Here is a 24740-nt window from a genome sequence, read left to right as displayed (position 1 = left end):
AAAGCACTGGTCCAGGGCTTTCCAGCCAGGACAGCCCTATGGCCAAGAGAGAAGACACCACAGGGAGGGGCAGCTGGACCTGCCCCACCCTCGGTGCCAGCCCAAACCAAGGCCATCCTGCTGTCACAGAGTTGTCACTATGGTGCTGAGGCTTCAGGAGGCAGTGACACCCCCTCCTCTTCAATGAGTCAAGTCCACCTCATTGTCTACCTCAAGTTCAGAGAGCTTAATCAGCTACCTTGGCCTTTCTGGCCACCCATAATGCACAGCTGTGGGCAAGGGTTCTGGGCCCTCTCACTGTACACTCAGGAAGAGGTGGTCATGGAAAGCCGTGCGCACCTCCATCTGACAACAAGGTCAGAGGAAAGGTGCCCCAAAGTCACAGCCAAGGTCCAGACATTCCATGGCTAACCCACAGCCTGGAAAAATCACATTGTCATCTCTGACTCAACACAAAAGCCAGAGACACAAAAAACAGTTCTAGACCTTGCAAAGGTGGGCAGAGCCAAGCATCCAGGTCCCCTGGGAAACAACCTCTTAGGAAGTAACAGACTCTATCAAAAAGCCATGGAGCATACAATGGATTTAACTGTGTTTCCAAAGTTTTATCTCTTGAGCTGACCGGAGGATACATGGGTATTTCTTGTATTTTTCCTCATCCTCTTTTTCAAAATGTCTTAAATATTGTAGAATACATTAAAAAGATATAATTACATTAAGAAAAGAAGGCATTAAAGAAGAAGTAGGAATATTTTTTGAACCTCAGAAAGCTTAAGGAATCTGAGGTGGAGTAAAGAATTGTGTCTCATAAGAAGTTCAGATAAGATACATCCCCATCTAAGGCCAGCAATGTTTTAAATTTTAGTCCAGGGGAAAACAAATAGAGCACATCAGCTATTGAGTCAAACACTAAAATATTAGCCATAGACCACTCTGCTACTTGTTTGGACCTAATAGAATGGGAAAGCCACAACTTCCATCCTTTTACATTCATTCCATTCTTACAAAGCCCATTTTCATTATGTAGTTTTACACAGAGTCCCAGAAAGGCCTTTTGCCTTTTCACTGTGAAGGGTGAAGTTTGGACACATTGTGTGAGGAGGGTGAGCACAACCTGGTAAGGAGCAGAACTCAGAAACAAAGGCACTTTGCTCCATAAACCCCTCAAGCCTCACCAAGGGCACTTTGCTCCTCACCAAAGGCATAAAGTCTCAATTAGGCTCAAAGGCATTCCTCTTGCCCCACCATTTAGCAATCTCATGTGTATCAGATTTTAGATGGCATTAATTGGAAATAGACACTTATCATTATTGATTTGTATTTGATAGGTATTTATAATACTGCCTTATCAATAAACAGTAGAAGATAAAAAGTAATGGGGGTTGGAAAGGGTTCATGAAAAGATGGAATCTCTGTCAGGAGGCACTGGCTCATATTAACAAGTCCATGAAATCGATTTCTGTGGAAAATACTATAGTTGAAAATCCAAGGTATTCTTTCAGAATCACTGCAACTTTTATCTTTTGGGGAGTGTCTGTACATATGTAACTATGTATGTGTTTTTTAACTGAACTGTTTCTTGCTTTTGATAATAAGGAGGTTTAAGTAAATAAGGCTTTGTTATATACAGTAAGCACATATCCCAAATAAGCTAAATGTGGCTTTGGCTCCATTGAAAGTGATAACTTCAATGTGGTTAGATTGATTAACGAGTTACTGGTTGAGTCAATCAATGGAAATAAAATGAATATGGTCATATATGAAGAATTGGTTGGGGGTGGTTAAAAAGAATATAATGGACCTATTTGATAAACTATACAGCCCTCATGACCACCTGGAGAACTGTGTCCCCAAAAAGTTTACAAGAAAACTTTCAGAACTGTAGTGTGATGTGGTGGGTAGGAAGTGCATCAGCTCAGGAGTCAAGCTGATTTGGGTGGAATTTGGATCAACTTTTCACTAGATGTGTGACCTTGGGTGCCAAGCTCCTCAACTATAAATGGAAATAAAAACCTCCACCTGGGTGATGGTTGTGAGGGAAAGTAAAACCATGGATGAAAAGCTCCAAGCCTAGGGACTGGAACATAGCAGACACTCAACACAGAGTAATTTTCCCTTCCACCTCAGAAAAAAAAGTTTTTATTTAGAAGAATGAGTCTAGGTTTGAATTCACTATAGGGACAGTGAGAGAAAATGAAGGAATGGAATTCTATCTATGGCTTCTATTCTATCTATGGCTTCTATTCTATCTATGGATTCTATCTATTCTCTCCATGGCTTCAAAACCCTTATGGGAGTTTTTGATTACTGGCTTAAGCGACCAATATGCAGGGGTACAGATTTTTAGGTGTTAAATATGGAAATCCTTTCATACCAGTTGCTAGGTTGCCTCTGAATCAAGTCTCTGCATTACCATCCCAACCACCTTGAAAGCCTAACCTTCCCTCAATCCAGCATCCAAAGGGTTAATGCCTAGTCATTAGGGTGGGAGGTGAGAGAGCGCTGCTTCAGAAGCTTCTTTAGAACTCAGGTTAATTGTCCATTTCGATACACGGGAATTATCACCATGTCCTGAAATTGAAAGTGTTAGTCACTCAGTCATATCTGACTCTGTGACCCCATGGACTGTAGCCCAATAGGCTCCTCTGTTCATGGAATTCTCCAGGCAGGAATACTCTCCAGGGGATCTTCCCAACCCAGGGATCAAACCTGGTCTTCTGCATTGCAGGCAGATTCTTTACCTCTGAGTCACCAGGGAAGCCCTCACCATGTCCTGTTGTTGTTTAGTCGCTAAGTCCTGTCTGACTCTTTGCGACCCTATGGACTGCTGCATGCCAGGCTTCCCTGTCCTTCACCATCTCTCGGAGCTTGCTCAAACTCATGTCCTTTAAGTTGGGGATGCCATCCAACCATCTCATCCTATGTTGACCCCTTCTTCTCCCCTCAATCTTTCCCAGCATTAGGGTCTTACTGGTTTCTAAATATTTCATCATTCTGGTTTCTAACCAGTTCTCTCTTTATTAGCCTGTCTTTGGTTCCCAACTTGTTTGCAGGATAACACAGAGAACCTGCAATCACTGTCCCCTGGTGAGGTCCCTTTGTGGACTAGAGCTGGCTGCCCTGGCTGCTGTCACTTCTACTTGGATAGTTTTCCCACTTAGCTCCAGCTGCTGTGGAGGTCACTTTTCCTGGTAAGATTTGTAATATAAACCAAAAGGGTGTAACTGGAGTCCAAGCCTACAGGGTAGCTTTATTTGTTTTGAAGGATTCTGAACCATGAAAGGGGGGAATCTCAACAATGTGGTTTCCTGTGGGTGGGCCTGCTCTGAACTGTGGTCTTGCCAACCACCACCTTTGCCCCACTCCCCAGGGGCATCCCCATCCTTGCAGAGAGCTGATTGGGCTACTCGCAGACCTGGCCTATGCACACACAAACCAGGTAAGTCTGAGCCCATTTCCTTCCAGTGGGGCCCCTCCTAGGAGCCACCCTTTCTCTAGGATGTCAAGTTCTTGTCAAGGGCCCATGAATCCATATTCACAACAAACACTGCCTTTATTCTTTCCTTTAATCTTAAAGAGTACATACTTTGTACCTGGTACTGCAGCAGACTCTGTTCTGGCTGGTTTTTAAATGTTATTAGAGACTGTTGTGATTAATAAAACACAAATTTATCCAAAACTTATTGCACTCAAATGCTTTTGGTGACATATTTTAAAAAGCAACCGTTAAAGTACAACTATAGTACAATCCAGTGGGAAGGCTATAAAAGTTGACATTAACAAGAGGTACGCATCCTTAAAAGGTGAACAGTGTTCTTGTAGCTCATTATGGAGATGAGAGGAAGGTAGAGAAGTTAATGATCAGCATATTAGCAAAGAGACATAAGAACACCAAATCACCACTCTTCTAGCCAGTGGGGTCTTCTTCGTTCTCTATAATTGCAGAATCAAGAGGAAGATGAGGGTAATTCCAGAAACTCAAATCTCAGGAAAGTGTGCCCACATCTAAATAGGACTTTTACAAGCAAGATCAGTGAGGGCTGCTGAGTACAAGTATGTCATCACCTCTGGGAGCATGGAGATCTAAGGTGGCTGCAGGCCAATGCAATTAGATTTGCATCTTCTCTTCCTTCCCTCCTCAGTCCCCTGCCCCCCTGTTCCTCCCTCCTCTGGCTGGTCTTCAGAAAAGTGTTGGCAGGTAGCACCAGGCTGGGACAGCTGCCAGGTTTCTAGATGGAGGAGCTGAGTTGCAGCTGCGTTGGCAGAGAAAGGCATGGAGGAGCCAGGGTAAATGAGTTAAGTCCTGATTCTCCTCGGGAGCCACAGGACGTTTCAAACACACGGGGGCCCCTGCTGGCCACATCACAACAGCTGGTACCAGCAGAGTGCTGCAGATGGACGGAAACACTGCAACAATGACTGAAATGAAGAGTCACCACGCTAGAGCAATGCAGGGAGGGTTAAACCTTATTTTAAACTCAACCCCAACACAAATGATTTTTTTTTTAATTTCCTTTTTCTTATTATTTACTGCTGATGTTGTAATACACCTTCACAGTAGTGTTGTAATACACTGTTCAAGCAACCATCTCATAATCTTTCTTCTCTAAGCCCAAATTGGCAGTATTTTAGGGAGTGGCCAGTTTCCAAGGGCAATATGCCAGGTCTCTACAGAATTAAATAAAATGGAGAATTGGCAAAGGGAAGGCGACAAATGTATGTAGTCATCTCTGTGTCTCAAATCCAGAAACACATTACTCTTTCCTCAAGAAATTAGACAAGTCATGACTAAGCAATGGCGTGGTGAAGGGTTGTCTAGAATAATCTTAGCCAATCTTGAGAACTTCCTGGGGAGTTAATTTCTAATACAAAGTGGATGAAATTATTTAACAAAGAATATGTGAAATGGTTTATGCTTCAATAGCCTTGTGGCACCAGAATAATGCCTATGTTGTTGTTCAGTCAGTCAAGCATATCCGACTCTCTGTGACCCCATGAACTGCAGCATGCCAGGCTTCCCTGTCTTTCACTGTCTCCCAGAGTTTGTTCAAACTCATGTCCAATAAGTCAGTGATGCCATCCAACCATCTCATACTCTGTCGTCCCCATTTCTTCTTTCCCTCAATCTTTCTCAGCAACAGGGTCTTTCCCAGTGAGTTGGCTTTTCGCATTAGGTGGCCAAAGTACAATGCCCTACCACCACCAAATGTCCACGTCCCAGAACCTGTGCACATGTTTGCAAAGGGACTTGGTGGGACTTGGTGATTAGGAATCTCAAAATGGGAACATAATCCTGGATTATCTGCATGGGCCTGATGTAATCACAAGGTGCTCATACGTGAAAAAGAGAGGACAGTCAATGTCAGTGATAGGATGTGGGAAAGACTGGACTGGCCATTACTGGCTTTGAAAACGGAAAGGGGCCATGAGCTAAGGAATGCAGGCAAGTTCTAGGATCTGGAAAATGCATGAATGCAGATTCTCTTTTAGAGTCTCCAAAATGGAACATAACCTTACTTTAGCCCAGTGGGAGTGAAAGATAATAAATGTGTTATAAATAATAATGATGAAATAGTAATAAATGTTTATTTTTTTAAACCACTAAGCTTGTGGTCATGTGTTAGAGCAGCAATAAGAATCTAATACAATCACAATCAAATAACATTAGAGGAGAGCTAAAAAATCTGTATTTCATTTAGAACGAAAGACAGTCTATTGAATAGATCCTCTGACAATATTTAGTTCCTAAACAAATATATATGAAATATCTCAAATTTCATAAGATGCTATTTTCTTAGTTCCTCTTCTCAACAGGAGATGAGTATCAAACTTAAATTACTTTCTTTCTTTTTTTTTTAATTTTTTTTTTAATTACTTTCTATAGTTGGGTAATGGCACCCCACTCCAGTACTCTTGCCTGGAAAATCCCATGGACAGAGGAGCCTGGTAGGCTGCGGTCCATGGGGTCACTAAGAGTCAGACACGACTGAGTGACTTCACTTTCACTTTTCCCTTTCACGCATTGGAGAAGGAAATGGCGGCCCGCTCCAGTGTTCTCGCCTAGAGAATCCCAGGGACGGGGGAGCCTGGTGGGCTTCAGTCTATGGGGTCGCACAGAGTCGGACACGACTGAAGCGACTTAGCAGCAGCATAGTTGGGTAATGGAACAAGGGATTTTCCCAAAACCTAAGGCACACAAAAAGTAGACCACAGAGAACAAGATGGCAGAGGAGTAGGTGGACATGGAGTACATCTCTCTCCATGGATATATCAGGAATACACCTTCAGACACAGAAATGCATGCAGAACACCAGCGGGGAGCAGACAGGAGTACCTGACCAGTGGAAAAGAATATATAGATCCATGCAAAACTCGGTAGGAGGAAGGAACTAGGGGGAAAAACGAGTGTTAGTAGGACTGGACCTGCCCTCGGCGGGTGGGGGAACTGAAGCAGGGGTCCGATCCCCACATCAGGGCAATTGTCTGAGTCAGAGGAGAAACATTTAAGGCTGAGAATGCAACAACTGATCTGTGGCAGTCTAAATGGAATGAGAATCAGACAGTCCTTGCCACAGCCATATTTACCCCGAACATGGGTAAGTAGATCCCCTGGAAGGTGCAGCGGCTGGGAGCTGGAGTTTAGGGACAGTGGAGCAATCCCAGGGTGAGGGCTGCTGTTGACTGTGGAGAGACAGATCGAGGGGATGTGAGGGAGGAGATTGTGGTGGGAAATGCCTGTGGAGGAAAGCCGGGCAGCCATGGAAGCAAGGCGATACTGCTGAGTCACGTGTAGGGGGTGGAGCCATCACCATAGCCTCTCTCCCCTCACACGCCAGCATTGGCAGCTGAACAATAGAGAGGCTGGCCCATCAAATGCCTGTCGCACTGAACTACAGAGTAGGACCCCACCCAGGGTGCTCCTTTAAGTGACTGATGCGCCAAACTACAGAGTAGGACTTCAGTCAGAGGGGCCCCTCTATGTGCCTGATGTGGGAACAATAGAGAAGGACCCCTGTAAGTGCCTGAATGGGTGGAGCTATGGACAAAGACTGGCCAAAGAGGCCTTCTGATCGCCAGCTACAAGAGGCTCGAAAAAAGACTCTGATAGGGCTGTAACTCCTGCAGCAGAGGCAGTCTGTGTCCCTGCACACTGGGCGCCACCAGAGCCCCTGCAAGCCAAGCAGCTGCGCCACCTTCGCACTCAACTCTCACTGGGGCAGAACTGCCACAGGCAAAAAAGTCTTGCACCTATGTGCGCAGGATCACTTCAGTAGTGTCCAACTCTTTGCAACCCTGTAGACTGTGGCCTGCCAGGCTTTCTGTCAGGGAGGGGTTTCTCCAGGCAAGAATACTCGAGCATATTGGCCAATACCCGTCGCCATACCCTTCTAGAGTGCTATATTTCCTGCTACCCTAGCCACCAACTCCCCTGAATACCTGGTGCTGCCAGAACCCCTGTGACTGAAGTAGCTGCACCACCTCCACACCTGGCCCTCACAGGGACAAACCCAAGTCCTCCAGGGCAGCCTCAGGAGCAAACCCAGTGGGTAATCCACATGCAGAGGTGGAAATAAAACCACAATCGAAACCCAGGGGCAGTGTGGCTAAGGAAGAAGACCTAAAACCTTCCTACCAGTTGTACAAGCTGCAGATTAAATCCACATGATCAACTAGGCAAACTCTGTGTCTATGGAATATATAAAATCTCTCACTGAGAGCTCCCACAAAAGAAAGTGCACTAGTTCTGATATCTGTGAACACTGGAGGCAAGAAGACACACAGGAGTAGGACCAGATTAGAATCTGAGCTGCCCTCACAACAGGTTCAGAGATCAGCAGTGTTGGCGGGCATCCTAGGGAGGTGAGGTAGACTGTGACTCCCAGTGAGGGAAAGGACTCTGCCAGCAGTGACTCAAGAAAAACATTTATTATTCTTATGTTTTGACTTGTTCTGTAGATTATTTTGGATTTTTTCCTTTTTTCCCTTTTTATCCCCCTCTGTTGTAGTTGTCAATTTTATTGGAACTATGAAATCCAATTAAGCTTTTGAGCTTTTTAAAAAATTTCTAAACCTATTATTATTTTTTATACATTTATTCCTTTGTTTGCTTTTCCTACTGTTCTTTTCCCCTTGCAGTTAATCTTTAATGTATATAAATCTTCATCTGCCTCTATTTAACTTTGCATATCTATTCTTTCTTTCCTTTCCTCTCAATGTATTTGTTAGTTTTATTTTCATTGCTTTATTCCCCAATTGGCACCTTGCTTTAATTTTGTTTCCCACTTTGTGCTTTAGTAATTTTTGCTCTGGGTAGATATCATTTTGAGTTTCCTTTGTTCACTGGGTCAATCTATTGTACTTTATCTTTGTTGGATTGTTTTGATTTTGCTTATGGGTGTACATGTATATGTGTATATGCAGTCACACTTTTTATTTTTGTTATAAAGCTCTGCATTTATGTTGGGCATTTGCAATTCTGTAGAGTTTTCCTTTTCCCTTTTTTCTTTCTTCTTCCTTTTTTTTTTCCTTTTCTCTTTTTTTATAATGTTAACTTTCAAATTTTTTAAAGCTATTATTTTTTTCTATGTTTATTCCTTTGTTTGCCTTTCCTACTGTTCTTTTCCCTTGCAGTTAATCTTTAATGTATATAAATCTTCTTCATTGACCTCTATTTAACTTTGCATATCTATTCTTTCTTTCTTTTCTTTCTTTCCTTTCTTCTCAACATATTTGTTAGTGTTCATTGCTTTATTCCCCACTTGGCACCTTGCTTTAGTTTTGTTTTCCAGTTTGTGCTTTAGTTAGTTTTGTTCTTAACTGGTAAATATAAATTTTGATTTCCTTTGTTTGCCAGGTCAGTCTATTGTACTTAATTTTTGTTGGACTCTTTTGACTTTGCTCAGGGGTGTATATGCATATATTCCATTATTTTAACTATTATTTGCCTGATTTTGCAACTGCCATTTGTCTGGGGTTCATCTTTGGTTTCTCATTTTTGGATATTTGTTTTAATCTCACTTAATGCCATAACAAACCACTTGTGGAACCATTGTTCCTGACCAGAGATCAAGCCCTGAGCCTTTCGAGTGGGAGCACTGACTCCAAGACCCTAGACTACGAGAGAACTGACCCTAGGGAGTATCAAGTAGTGAGAACTCATACAAAGGAAACAACTTGAATACAGTTGTTGACCCAGCATCATCCAACCACCAATAACACCCTGTGCAGGATGCCTCATCTAAACAACAGACAAAACAAAAATACAAACCCAATCATGCAAACAGGATTACCACCTCACTCAGCCTTTCCCATCAGAGGAAAAACAAACACTCAGCACAAATCCCACCCTATACAAAAAGCTTACATAAACCACTGGACCAAACTTAGGAGGTCAGAAACAAAAAGGAAGAAAGAATTCAACCTTGAAGGCTGGGAAAGGAGACCTCAAACACAGTAAGTAAAAAAAATAAATAAATAATGGAAAGGCAGAGAAATACTACACAAATGAAGGAACAAACTAGAAACAGAGACATTCAAATAAATGAAGAGGAAATAGGCGAACTACCTGAAAAAGAGTTCAGAATAGTGATAGTATGTTCAGTTCAATTCAGTTCAGTTGCTCAGTCTGTCCAACTCTTTGTGACTCCATGAATCACAGCACGCCAGGCCTCCATGTCCATCACCAACTCTCGGAGTTCACTCAAACTCATGTCCATCGAGTCGGTAATGCTATCCAGCCATCTCATCCTCTGTCGTCCCCTTCTCCTCCTGCCCCCAATCCCTCCCAGCATCAGAGTCCTTTCCAATAAGTCAACTCTTCTCCTGAGGTGGCCAAAGTATTGGAGTTTCGGCTTCAGCATCAGTCCTTCCAATGAACACCCAGGACTGATCTCCTTCAGGATGGACTGGTTGGATCTCCTTGCAGTCCAAGGGGCTCTCAAGAGTCTTCTCCAACACCGCAGTTCAAAAGCATCAATTCTTTGGTGCTCAGCTTTCTTCACAGTCCAACTCTCACATCCATACATGATCACTAGAAAAACCATAGCCTTGACTAGACGGACCTTTGTTGGCAAAGCAATATCTCTGCTTAGTAAAGATGATCACAAACCTTGAAAACAAAATGGAGAAAATGCAAGAATCAATTAACAAAGACCTAGAAGAATTAAAGAATAAACATACAGAGACAAACAACACAATTATTGAAATTAAAAATATGCTAGAAGGAATCAATAGCAGAATATCTGAAGCAGAAGAACGAATCAGTGAGCTGGAAGATAAAATGGTGGAAATAAATTTTAAAGAGGAGAATAAACTAAAAAGGATTAAAAGAATAGTCTCAGAGACCTCTGGGACAATATCAAATGCACCAACATTCGAATTACAGGGGTCCCAGGAGAAGAAGAAAAAATGAAAGGGCATGAGAAAATTTTTGAAGAGATTATAGATGATAATTTCCCCAATATGGAAAAGGAAATAGTCAATCAAGTCCAAGAGGCACAAAGAGTTCCATTCAGGATAAACCCAAGGAGAAACATGCCAAGACACATACTAATCAAACTAACAAAGACTAAACACAAAGAAAGAACATTAAAAGCAGCAAGGGAGAAGCAACAAGTAACATACAAGGGATATAAGGGAAACCCCATACGCTTAACAGCTGATCTTTCAGCAGAAACTCTGCAGGCCAGAAGGGAATGGCAGGATATATTTAAAGTACTGAAAGGGAAAAAATCTACAACCAAGATTACTGTACCCAAAAAGGATCTCATTCAAAACTGATGGATAAATAAAAAGCTTTTCAGACAAGCAAAAGTTAAAAGAATTCAATACCACCAAACCAGCTTTACAACAAATGTTAAAGGGACTTATATAGTCAAGACATACAAGAGAAGAAATAAGATCTACAAAATCAACCCCAAACAATCAAGAAAATATCAAAAGGAACATATATATATATATATATATATATCATTAATTACTTTAAATGTAAGTGGAATAAATGCTCCAACCAAAAGATACAGAGTGGCTGAATGGATACAAAAACAAGACCCATATATATTCTGTCTACAAGAAACCCACTTCAGATCTGAAGACACATATAACCTGAAAGTGAAAGGATGGAAAAATATATTCCATGCAAATGGGAAGGAAAAGAAAGCTGGAGTAGCAATCCTCATATAAGACAAAATAGACCTTAAAATAAAGAAGATTACAAGAGATAAGGAAGGACACTACATAATGATCAAGGGATCAATCCAAGAGGAAGACATAACAATTGTAAATATCTATGCACCCAACATAGAGGCACCTCAATACATAAGACAAACACTAGCAGACATAAAAGGAGAAATTGACAGTAACACAATAATAGTAGGAGACTTTAACACCCCACTCACACCAATGGACAAATCACCAAAACAGAAAATTAATAAGGAAACACAAGTCTTAAATGATACATTAGATGAGATGGATCTCATTGGTATCTTCAGGACATTCCATCCAAATGCAGAAGAATACACCTTCTTCTCAAGTGCACATGGAACATTCTCCAGGATAGACCACATCTTGGATCACAAATCAAACCTCAGTAAATTTAAGAAAATTGTAATTGTATCAAGCATCTTTTCTGACCACAACACTATGAAACTAGATATCAATTACAAAAAAAAAAAAAAAACCTGTAAGAAACACAAACACATGGAGATTAAACAGCACGTTTCTAAATAACCAGCAGGTTACTGAAGAAATCAAAATGGAAATAAAAAATTTCTAGAAACAAGTGACAATGAAAACATGACAACTCAAAACCTATGGGATGTGGCAAAAGCAATTCTAAAAGGGAAATTTATAGCAATACAATCCTATCTCAAGAAACAAGAAAAACACTGAATAGACAACCTAACTTTTCAACTAAAACAAATGGAAAAAGAACAAAAAAACCCCAAAGTTAGTAGAAGGAAAGAAATCATAAAGATCTGAACAGAAATAAAAAGAAATGAAAGAAACAATAGTAAAGATTAATAAAACTAAAAGCTTGTTCTTTGAAAAGATAAACAAAATTGACAAAACTTAGCCAGACTCATCAAGAACAAAAGAGAGAGGAATAAAGCCAACAAAATTAGAAATGAAAAAGGAGAGGTTACAACAGACAATGCAGAAATACAAAGGATTATAAGAGACTATTATGAACAACTATATGTCAATAAAATGGATAACCTGGAAGAAATGGACAGATTCTTAGATAAGTTCAATCTTCCAAGACTGAACCAGGAAGAAATAGAAATTGTGAACAACTCAATTACAAGCACTGAAATTAAAGCTGTGATAAAAAAAATTCTCCCAAAAAACAAAAGCCCAGGACCAGATGGCTTCACAGGAGAATTCTATGAAACATTTAGAGAAGAGCTAATGCCTATCCTTCTAAAACTCTTTCAAAAAATTGCAGAGGAAGGAACACTTCCAAACTCATTCTATAAGGTCACCATCACCCTGATACCAAAACTAGACAAAGACAACACAAAAAAAGAAAACTACAGGTCAATATCACTGATGAATATAGATGCAAAAATCCTCAGCAAAATTTTAACAAACAGAATTCATCAATACATTGAAAAGATCAAGCTGGGTTTATTCCAGGGATGCAAGGATTCTTCAGTATACATAAATCAATCAAAGTGATACACCATATTAGCACATTGAAAGATAAAAACCATATGATAATCTCAATAGATGTAGAAAAAGCCTTCGACAAAATTCAACACCCATTTATGATTAAAACTCTTCAAAAAATGGGCATAGAAGGAACCTACCTCAACATAGTAAAAGCCCTATATGATAAGCCTACAGCAAACATTATCCTCAATGGTGAAAAACTGAAAGTATTCCCCCTGAGATCAGGAACAAGACAAGGGTGTCCACTTTCACCACTATTATTCAACATAGTTCTGGAAGTCCTAGCTACAGCAATCGGAGAAGAAAAAGAAATAAAAGGAATCCAGATCAGAAAAGAAGAAATAAAGCACTTGCTGTTTGCAGATGGCATGATACTGTACATAGAAAACCCTAAAGATAGTATCAGAAAATTACTAGAGCTAATCAGCTAATCAGCAAAGTTGCAGGATACAAAATCAATACACAGAAATCACTTGAATTTCTATATACTAACAATGAAAAATCAGAAAGAGAAATTAAGGAATCATCCCATTTACCACTGTAATGAAAAGAATTAAATATCTAGGAATAAACTTACCGAAGGAGGCAAAAGAACTGTACACAGAAAATTATAAGACACTGAGGAAAGAAATCAAAGACAACATACACAGATGGGAAGGTATTCCATGTTCCTGGGTAGGAAGAATCAATATTGTGAAAATGACTGTACTGCCAAATGCAATCTACAGATTCAATGCAATCCCTATCAAATTACCAATGGCATTTTTCACAGAACAGAACAAAAAATTTCACAATTCATATGGAAACACAAAAGACCCCAAATAGCCAAAGAAGTCTTGAGAAAGAAGAATGGAGCTAGAGGAATCAACCTTCCTGACTTCAGATTACACTACAAAGCTACAGTCATCAAGACAGTATGCTACTGGCACAAAAACAGAAATATAGACCAATAGAACAAGATAGAAGGCCCAGAAATAAACCCATGCACCTATGGGGTTTTTTTGACAAATGTTTATTTTTGATCTATGTTTATTTTGACAAAGTAAAGTGAAGTCGCTCAGTCGTGTCTGACTCTTTGTGACCCCATGGACTGTAGCCTATCAGGCTCCTCCGTCTATGGGATTTTCCAGGCAAGAGTGCTGGAGTGGATTGCCATTTCCTTCTCCAGGGGATCTTCCTGACCCAGGAAACAAACCTGGGTCTCCTGCATTGTGGGCAGGCGCTTTACCGTCTGAGCCACCAGGGAAGCCCATTTTGACAAAGGAGGCAAGAATATACAATGGGGCAAAGACAGCCTCTTCAATAAATGGTGCTGGGGAAAACTGGACAGCTACGTGTAAAAGAATGAAATTAGAACACCTCCTAACACCATACACAAAGATAAACTCAAAATGGATTAAAGACCTAAATATAAGACCAGAAGCTATAAAACTCTTAGAGGAAAATATAGGCAGAACACTCTCTGACATAAATCACAGCGAGATCCTCTATGACCCACCTCCTAGAGTAATGAAAATAAAAACAAAAGTAAACAAGTGGGACCTGATTAAACTTAAAAGCTTTTGCACAGCAAAGGAAACTATAAGCAAGGTGAAAAGACAACCCTCAGAATGGGAGAAAATAATAGCAAAGGTAACAACTGACAAAGAATTAATTTCCAAAATATATAAGCAGCTCATACAACTCAATGCCAGAAAAACAAACAACCCAGACAAAAAGTGGGGAAAAGACCTAAACAGACATATCTCCAAAGAACACATACAGATGGCTAACAAACACATGAAAAGACGCTCAACAACGTTCATTATTAGAGAAATGCAAATCAAAACCACAATGAGATGTCACCTTACACCAGTCAGAGCAGCCATCATCAAAAAGTCTACAAACAATAAATTCTGGAGATGGTGTGGAGAAAAGGGAACAAACACTCTTGCACTGTTGGTGGGAATGTAAATTGATATAGCCACTATGGAAGACAGTATCAGTTCAGTTCAGTTCAGTCGCTCAGTCGTGTCCGACTCTTTGTGACCCCATGAACTGCAGCACGTCAGGCCTCCCTGTCCATCACCAACTCCCGGAGTTCATTCAAACCCACGTCCATCGAGTCGATGATGCCATCCAGCCATCTCATCATCTGTCGTCCCTTTTTCCTTGTGCCCCCAATCCCTCCAAGTATCAGAGTCTTTTCCAGTGAGTCAACTCTTTGCATGAGGTGGCCAAAGTACTGGAGTTTCAGCTTCAGCATCATTCCTTCCAAAGAACACCCAGGACTGATCTCCTTTAGAATGGAAGTCAGTATGGAGATCCCTTAAAAAACTAGGAATAAAACCATCATATGACCCACTCCAGTGTTCTTGCCTGGAGAATCCCAGGGACGAGGGAGCCTGGTGGGCTGCCATCTATGGGGTCGCATGGGGTCGGACACGACTGCAGTGACTTAGCAGCAGCAGCAGTGTGACCCAGAAATCCCACTCCTAGGCAATCCCACTCCTGAGGAAACCAAAATTGAAAAAGACACGTGTATCCCATTGTTCATTGCAGGACTATTTACAATAGCTAGAACATGGAGGCAACCTAGATGTCCATCAACAGATGAATGGATAATGAAGTTGTGGTACATATACACAATGGAATATTACTCAGCCATAAAAAGGGACACATTTGAGTCAGTTCTGATGAGGTAAATTAACCTAGAACCTATTATACAGAGTGAAGTCAGTCAGAAAAAGAAAGATAAATATCATATTTTAACGCCCATATACAGAATCTAGAAAAATGGTACTGAAGAATTTATTTTCAGGGCAGCAGTTGAGAAACAGACATAGAGAATAGACTTATGGACATAGGAAGAGGGAAGGAGAGGGTGAGATCTATGGAAAGAGTAACATGGAAACTTACATTACCATATGTAAAATAGATAGCCAAAGGGAATTTGCTGTGTGGCTCAGGAAACTCAAACAGGGGCTCTGTTTGAGGGGTGGAATGGGGAGGAAGATGGGAGGGAGGTTGAAAAGGGCGGGGATATATGTATACTGATGGCTGATTCATGTCCAGGTTTGACAGAAAACAACAAAATTCTGTAAAGCAGTTATCCTTCCAAAAAAAATTAATTAAAAAGAAAAAAAAAGAAAACTAGACTATGGACAGAAGTGGACCCTTAGGTTTCACATGAGTCACTGCCATGAGAACTCCTGTGCCTTACTAGTTTGGGAAATAAACAAATGTATTGATAAAACTCTCTTATTTTCCCTCCCCCTAGATTCTGAAATACATTAGAGATTCAGCCTTCAGAAGTGGTTAGCACATCAGTTAAGAGCCAGAATTTTATTGGCAGAAGATGAAGGTGTGAAACTTCTCCAAAATTATAGCCTTCACAAGAGGAAAAGGAAAAAGATATCTCTTACTTGAATTGTTCAGCCTAAGATATTATGCGTCAAGGTGCATTTCAGTGGCCTTTATGGGGTCAGGTGTGTATTTCCTGGGAAATGATCTCTGATTTCAAAAGGCTTGGGGTGGGGAACCAATGTGCCTATCATTGGCTTCTTGACGTAACGTAACAGACCAAGCCGGTGGATAACTGAATAGGAAGAAGATACAGGCCTGAGTTGGACTGCACAGGAGCACGTTTTCCAAGTTCTATCCCTATTCTAATTTCTTTGCAAGTCCATGTGGGTCAACTGCAAGTAATCCCAGGCCCCCAGTGGTGCCCTGCAATGGTTGGGGTAGTAAAAATAAGTTGGAATTGATAGGGGTCAGGACCAGAGGAATGATCCAGCTATAGCCTGTGCTCCTCAGGAAGAGGACCAGTCCCCTAAACATAATGAGTTAGGAACATGGGAGTTTGATTCCTCACCCCCCTGCCCCCCCGCAGGGTTGTATTACTATTCAAATATTCTAACCAGTGGACAGTGTCTCTGAATGGAGAGAATATTCTGTGGCACATGGATAATAGCAGCACCTTCTAATAAGTGATGGAGTCCCTGTGGTTGGAAGCAGAACAGCTTCAAGCTGGGGTGGAATGGAGGTGGGTGGGTGTAAAAACAGTATATGCAGCTATGCAGGGAGGAAGCATTCAGCAGATGGCCGTGGAGTGAACTAAGGGACTGGGTTCATGGCAGCTCTGGACTACGGAGGAAAGAGGAGTTCACAAAGCAGGACAAAAGCTCCCTGCTACATGGAACACATGCAAAGGGAGTTATTTAAGAAAACTGCAACTCCTTGAGCTGCAACTACCAAGTTTTTAAGAACTTAATTCTAAATCTCATGTGTGATGGGTGTGGACTCCGAATGAATTTCTTAGCTTGTTCAGATTGGCTTAGGAAATTGTTCTGGCTGAACCTTCCTGTTGAAAATCCTTGCAGCTGGGCCAAGCTGGGGGTGGGGTGGGAGGGACCTTTCTGATAATGTTGACTTCATGGGAGTGGATCATTACATTTTTTCAGTAAGGAGCTGCAGGAATTTGAATGTCATATTCCTTCTCCAGTCTTAAAGCCCCTGAGTTCCCGTTACATGGACCTTTTACAATTCAATTAAGTGAGCCAGAAATTAAAATGGAAAAAGTTTAAAAAGTGACTGCCTTATTTAATCCCCAGGTGTGGTCCTGCATTTGCTTAGCTCAAAAGCAGAGTCAGGCAGCTCTAGAAGGATGGGAGCTCACAGGATGGGAGCAAGGAAAGGAGGGAGTGAAGTGAACTCTTTGAACTGAATCAGAGTGAATGAGTCAAACAAAGCACAGGAGTTTAAAAAAAAGTACAACAGGGAGGATGGAGTGGTGCTGTTCAGGGCTCTCTGAAGATGCCTAAAGGAAACCCAGCACCCAAAGAGGGCCAGTAGCAACCCAAAGTTGTTAAATACCCCAACTCTTCTGAGACATCAGGCAGCCAAGCTCCCCGGGAAACAGCATGTGCTTGGGCAGACAAAGAGGCAGAAGCAGGGGTCAAGTGTGAAGCAGTCAATGCTGGGTGTTACGAGAGTGGAGAGAAAAGGTTTTGGTTCACAAGTGAGGCCTTTTAGGTTTTAGACCTGACATCTTCCCAACACGTGGGTGGCTAATCATACACTTCAGTGGAGTAGAAGTCTTCACCAGGATTTCCCCAGAAGTCCCATACTGTGTGGGCTCATGGAAGGAGAGCAGAAGAACATTTGCACGGAGCCTGAATAGATTTCATAGCTGATACGGCTGATTAGCAGTCTTCTTGTTAACCTTGGATTGCTGCCTGTTTATTCAGTTCTGTTTCTCTTTCTTCTCATCACCTTTTAATACAAATCTGACATGCAAGGGATAGGGGGTGGGGCAGGAGAAAGGGGAAGGTGGGTGCAGAGAAGGCTTGATGATCCTTTTGTCGGACTGCAGGCAACCCTTGGGGCACCCTTGGGTAAACGCTGATCGTGAACTTCAAGTCTAGACGGGTCCCGTGCCTTACACAAGACTTGGCCTCTGAATTATTAGGTGACAGGCTGAATAATAGTTCCTTTCTTTTCTTCAGGTTCCCTACTGGCTTAGCTTACATTAGCCTGCCTGTCAGACTAAAAGTGGTATGGAGCTTTGTAAATGAAAATGCCAGTTATGAAAACGCATCTGGCAATTGTCTCAGGTGGGGTCTCCAGGAAACAGGATTTGAAATGGAGACTGAATGCAGGTCATTTACTGGGAAGTGCTTTCCATGGAGGAATAAAGGGGGCAGGATTGGGCAGTGGAAGGAGTTAGGCAGTGCAGTCATCAAAAAAGCCTCAGCTAATACCGCTGTGACTTTGGGGCTGGATGGTCCTGCAGAATTGTCCTGAAATGAGGTGAGCAGGCCAGACTCTGGTACTTCTGCATTGCCATTTTAATGGTTGTAGACTCGAGGTATACACAGCTTCCTGGAGAATGGCTCCCCATCCTCACTGAGTACCCTCTCCCCCAGCTGACCCCTTTTCCTCTGATGCCCTTGTCCTCAGTCTTCTTTATTTTTCTCCTTTTGAGCCCCTAACCAGTCAAGCATTCACCACTGTCTGAGTCTTCACGTATTCTAACCTCAAATCACTTTTCTTTCTTCCCAAAGTGGATAAGCAGATGAATCTTGCAAAGCTCTGTCCCTTGTGAGGATTTCTATTTTAAGCCTACATATTGAGCTGATGAGTCCATGAAGCAAGCTTGACTTTTACCCTCCATGGTCAGGTGGCCATGGAACTTGGGGAGAAGCTCCTGTATATGAGTGGATGATACAGGGACTTGGGCTACTACTTCTTTATGCAACCGACTTGTGCCTTCTCATCCTGTTTGTACCCATTTCCAAATGTACTGTTGCTGTTATTGTTGTTTAGTCACTGAGTCAGTTGTGTCTGACTCTTTTGCAACCCCATGGACTATAGCCTGCCAAGTGCCTCTATCCATGGGATTTCCCAGACAAGAATTCTGGAGTGGGTTGCCATTTTATTTGGGGATCTTTCCAACCCAGGGATCAAATCCCCATCTCCTGCATTGGCAGGCAGATTCTTTACCACTGAACCACCAGGCAAGCCCTCCAAATACACTACTCCCACCTTATTTATGGCAGAGAATGGAAGAGTTCACTTGGCTCTGGGGAAAGACCCAGCATTTTCTGGTCAGTCCAAAGTGACTGAACTATTTCTGATCTTCCTTTCTGATCAGAATTTTAAAAACACGTGTTCATAACAACAGCTACAGGCCAGTTACAAGGCCATGTTAATTTGTTATAGCTAGGATGCTATGTGTGGCACAATATCTGAAACTGGGGCTACTGTTTTGTTAGTTTGCAGCAATTCACTCTCATTTCTTCAAGATCTGTCTGGCTTTTGTAGGGGACAGACTGGTTGATTAATGGGAATATGATGGGGATACCCTCTGTCCCTGTACCCTTTAGGCCTTTCAGCATGGCACTAATCTTTATCATTCCTCCTTGGTTGTGAAGCTGTTTTGTATTTACTATCTTGGCCGATGGGTAAAGGGGACAGTTTCTATTTGGTCTTCTTCCCAATGATTGCTCTTACCCCACAGCTAAGAAGCTGACCTTTAATGTTCTGCCAACTACTGATTATTTCTCTTCCAATTACATATTCCAGATCTGGGGAACAGACCACCTACTGGGTCTGTGCACCCAGTGGACTCACTGAGAATTAGACCTAACCAGAACATCATTTATCACCCAGACTCCAGGTCTGCTCTCAAACAGGGGGCCTAGAAGACACCTCCATTCCCTAGGACATCCAGATCAGCTCAGACCCTATGTCCAAACAGTGTCTGAAATGTTGGAGTCTTCCTTTTTGCCCAGTGTGAATACCCAAGCTCTATAGGCAGCATATTCCAAGAACTTTCTGGCCTTACCTAGTATATCCACTCCACATGTCTGCTTCTCTGAGTCTTATGGTCTTGCCTTCTGCCACCTTCCATGGCACTTTTGGTATTTTTTTCATAGAGTGTGAGCCATCGATTTCTCCAAGTTCCAAGGGCCACCCTAGGAGTATGTTAGATGATTTCCCTGGAGTCCTTGTCAAGGTATTACATTCTGTACCCACTGTCAGTGTTCCCATAACCTCTCAGTTATCCAAGTTCATTTTCTGCCCCCATTAATCCAGCATCTCAGGGCCAGTCCTATCCTAACTCTGTTCCAGTCCACGTTAGCTAGGTCATTCAGCTCCCCCAGAGTGTAGCCCTTTACTTTATTAGCAGATCCAGCATTTCCCCAACCCAATTATGGTGGGACTCAACACTCATCAATGGTCTGTTGGTTAGGAGGAGAGCTGTGAGTGGTGTTTGGGGAGAAGGAGTGTGTTGTCTTGCACAGCAGGAAAGCTCTGCACCTCTTCAGGTAGGGGAGGTGCAACTAGCCTTTAACAGGGAGGAATGGGCCACATCTGTGAACCCAGAGGGTTCAGAAGAATCTGGGAATCCACATTTTCTAGATATACCTATTACGTATCTCAAGGCATTAGCACAGCCAACCTGTTGGGGCCAAGAACACAACCTTCTCTGGAACTCTGTTCCTTTTATACCTAAGCCCTGAGTCTGTTCCTTAGCTTTTCTGCTCTCCAACTGCAGAAGAGTCTCTTTATAAGCTGTCCCAGAGGCCTTCTGGCTTTCACACTTGAGTTCATGATTTTTCACTCTAAGTACCAATTGTTACAGGTCTGGTTCCCAGGGAAGCCAAGTCCAAGACAGAGATTTTCCCATGGAAATAAAAACGTGGAACAGCTCTCAGGATCAGCCTTTGTGTGGGGGAAGAAAGGAAACAGAATTGCACAGAGGGATAAGATGCACAGAGATGGGGTCACAGCAAATACCTCAGCTGACCCCATGGGGAGCTCCAGGCCTGGGGTGGCCCTGCAGGGTGGTTCCAAACTGGGATGAAAGCCCAGGCCTTTAGGCCCTGCATCAAACAGTCACCCAGTAGGGGCTGTCCCTGGGAAGGAAGCAAGGTGACCTTGGGCAAAGTCTTCAGCCCAGAGCAAGTCTCAGCAAAGGACTTAGCTGAGAGCAGTCAGTCTCTGGCATGGAGGGTAGAGAGGGGAACAAGTGTTTGAGTCCTCCAAGGAGATCTGAGTGAGAATCATGACATCCACCACACCAGCCTACCTACTAACAAATATAAAGTTTTAGAAACCATAACTACAGAGTAAGTAGTGACTTTCAGATCCTCAGGTGAACCTTAGTGGTGAAATATGCCTTTGTCAATTAATTACACAGGACTTAGGTTTTCCAGGAGTCCAAAGTTTCAAAACAAACCAAGATCTTTCTTTCTTTTTAACATAGACAACAAAAGAAGTCCATTTGGCATTTGGAGTAGACAACTCCATTGATGGTTCTGCCACTGGTTCTATTAATAGAATTTCAATCCTGGTTTGTACTTTCTTTTCTTTGCTGCTTGGAGCTAAAAGCCACACCCACTGTCTAAGCAACTCAGAAGGTTAACAGCCTCATGGAATATACACATGTGTTCCCAGGGCCATGCTGAGCCATGCCTTGTGGTCTTGAGCTCCCCAGAGTCATCCTCTATTTGCATTGTGTCTGCACAGCACACCGACTGCCCCTCCCTTCCCTCTCCCCCACGTCCGAAGAAGCAGTGTAACAAGCACGGCCCATTCCTTAGCAAGGAAAAGCAGTTGAATTCTGTGCACTGAAGACAAATTGGCTATAAACTCTGCAAGCCACAGAGGTTATTTCAGTTACTAAATGATTAAAGTGTCTAATCTCTGGAGCGGTGATAAAGAACGCCAGAAAGGGGGGCAGGGTTTTTGATGTTTGGGGAAGGTACAGAACATCTCTATTGAGACCATGCCGGAGAAAGCCCACCCCATCAAAGAACCACAGATAAGTAAGACATCATTAATAAATCAATGACAGGAAAATGAAAACGGAAGCAGATGAATCAGCTAGTGGATCAGGTCGGAGATGAAAAACAGCACATCTGTTGCTACCGTTGGTGCATTAACAAATAAGTCTGCTGGATCAGACAGCCTTTCGGACTAATACTTGGAATAATGAAGCTTCAAGAGCGATTAAAGCATAAATCAATTTTTAAATGTATCTTGTACCTCCCCCAAACAACAGGAGGCATATTTTCCCTTGCTTTGAATTCCTTTTGGCAGGCAACGGGAGGTGCAGGGATAAAAAATGCTGCCTCACTTTGGCTCTGCTGTGAGGTACAGCACACAGCTAATTTAGTGTTTAGCCTCACACTTTGATTCTTACCAGCTGAAAGCACTGAGCTGTGCTTAATCGATAACATTAAATCCGAGCCAGTGTGTTTCAGTTCCAGCAAGATCCCCCAGCCTCCTTGTCCAGGACAGCTTGATTTTCACTCCCTTTCCTCCTCATGCAGGTAATGATTTACATTTAATTTTGTTTCTATTGAGGTCTTTAGCAGAATTAACCATTAAGGTGGTGAAGCATTTTTCTTATTTGAAGCATAATTTCTCCTTCATATCTGATGAAAAAAGTTGCTTCTCCCTAATGGCAAAATCGCCAGGTTTTAGGATATTAAAAATGGACACAAGCAATTACTTTGATGAGTTGTGCATCCACGTCCAAAAAGGGCAGCTGTATTTTACATATAATAATGTTTGATTTAGGGATGTTGGGATAAAATGAGGCTAAAGGGAGATGGCTCAGGTTGGGGAAAGGGGGAAGAGCCAGAAAGAACACAGGGCAACACAATCAAGAAAGAAAACTACATTTATGTCCCAAATTTCCCTGAAACACAGAAAGCTGGCTAATAAATGAGTTCTTGCTGAAGAAGAAAAATGGGGAGGGTGTAGGAAGAAAGAAGGACAAAGAAGGAAAAGATAAGAAATAAGATGATTAGAAATGGTGAGGGGGTGAACCCCAGATGAAGGAGAGGAAAGTCAACCCATGTTTCTTTTCAGAACACAACCTTTGCTCGCATTATAACCCCAAATCAGCCAGAGGACAATGGGACCCCAAGGAAGTAAACTCCTTTCCCTTCTTGCTCTTCCACTAGAAACACTATGGTTTTTTCAGAAAACAAAAGCCAAGAGAGATACTCTTTTGTTCATCTTGACTGCCCTCAGGTCAACAGATTCGGTATTTTGAATTCAGTTAGGACAGCCAGAACTCACATTTCCAAAGAAGATGCCAAAATATTATAGCAAGTGAAAACTTTTATACTGATTAATGAAGGGCAAGCAGACATGAGCATCAAAGCTCATACAAACATTTCCAGATGTAAGCACTAAGTTAGAAAGAGCCTGAGTTTCTTATCATCATAGGATCTGGCAGTACAAACTTTTCATATTAGGTATTATCAACATATGATTATGATACAAACCAGCTGGAAAGTTCCACAGCCACCTGATAACTTCAAATGAGGGTATCTGGAAAGTTTAGGGACCAATGATGTCCTATAAACCAGAGTTTCTCAAACTTCTATGTGCCTACAAATACCTGGAGATCTTGTAAATGTGCAGATTCTAGGGGAACATTTCTGGATTGGTAGAGGAAGGACCTCCAAAAATAGACTCTTCCATAAAAGCAATGAAAATACTGGTAAGGATTATCAAAATCAACTTTTTCAGAAACTTGGAAATTAACCAAAGTTACATGAAAATTTGAGGAGTATTTTTTCAAGAAAAACAGCTGAATCTTGGAAAAAACAATGAGTTTTGGTGTTTTAGCTTGCCCTTCTCCCATTCTCCCAGTTCCTCAGCAGCACTGAAAATGAGTAGTCTTACAACCATCACAGCTGTGAAAAACAAGCAGCCTAATAGCTACTAGAGGGGGAAGAATGGATTTGGAGCTTCCCCAAAAGCTCCATCCCCAGAGAATTGTTACTATCCAACCTGTTTGGTAGTTCTCTGGAAAAGCCTTAGAGGGCTTGTATTTATTTGACCTGACCCAGAGCTTGCTCAGTGCAAATAGCCCTGTCCCCAAGGTATTTGTTGGAAATAATTAGCAGCAATTGTTTAATATCCAGCTGCTTTAGGTAGGAATGCAAGTTGGTGAAAACTGACCCCCAAAAATTTAAACTAGGGGATGAGATGCTCATAATGAGCTTAGAAAGCTTGAACATATTCCTAGAGACCTAGAAGCCGACATGTATGTGCAGGGGTGTGCACACACCCAAGAAAGACATGAGAAGGTTCTAACATCAGCTCTGGCTAACCTTCAGGTTCTGCATAAGCAGGTAATGAAGGCTAAGGCAGAGTTTTAAACTGCTAGGGCACTGACTGTGTGCCCCAGCACACACACGAGCACAGTTGAGAGCTTTATTTTTCAAGCCATTTAAGAAAATCTCTTGTCTAATCATTAGTTGATCATTAAGCTAACTGGGCATGGGCTTCCCTGGTGGCCCAGATGGTAAAGAATCTACCTATAATGCAGGAGACCAAGGTTTGTCCCTGGGTCGATAATCTCCCCTGGGGAAGGGAATGGCAACCCTCTGCAGTATTCTTGCCTGGAGAATTCCATGGACAGAGGAACCTGGTGGGCTAGAGTCCTTGGGGTCACAAACAGTTGGACACAACTGAGCAACTTAACACACACACACACACACAAGCTAACTGGGCAGAGACATCATTGGCTATACACAACAGATTAGTCCAGGAAAATT

The 24740-nt window shown here is 42.2% G+C and overlaps 1 long non-coding RNA gene across 4 annotated transcripts in view; it reads left to right on the top strand.

Moving 5' to 3' along the window:
• The first annotated feature begins 21801 nt into the window (after positions 1-21801).
• LOC129621574 (uncharacterized) overlaps positions 21802-24740 on the top strand; it is a 63812-nt gene continuing 60873 nt past the window's right edge. For 3 of the 4 annotated variants that reach the window (XR_008699457.1, XR_008699455.1, XR_008699456.1), the window contains exon 1: positions 21802-22493. This is a non-coding gene — a long non-coding RNA (uncharacterized LOC129621574). The remainder of the gene's footprint in view (positions 22494-24740) is intronic. The other variant, XR_008699458.1, reaches the window with a different exon arrangement.

Source organism: Bubalus kerabau, chromosome 10, assembly GCF_029407905.1.
Source record: "Bubalus kerabau isolate K-KA32 ecotype Philippines breed swamp buffalo chromosome 10, PCC_UOA_SB_1v2, whole genome shotgun sequence".
Classification (NCBI taxonomy): domain Eukaryota; kingdom Metazoa; phylum Chordata; class Mammalia; order Artiodactyla; family Bovidae; genus Bubalus; species Bubalus kerabau.
Note: the sequence above shows the minus strand (reverse complement) of the source record. Positions and strands in the feature narration are given on the sequence as shown.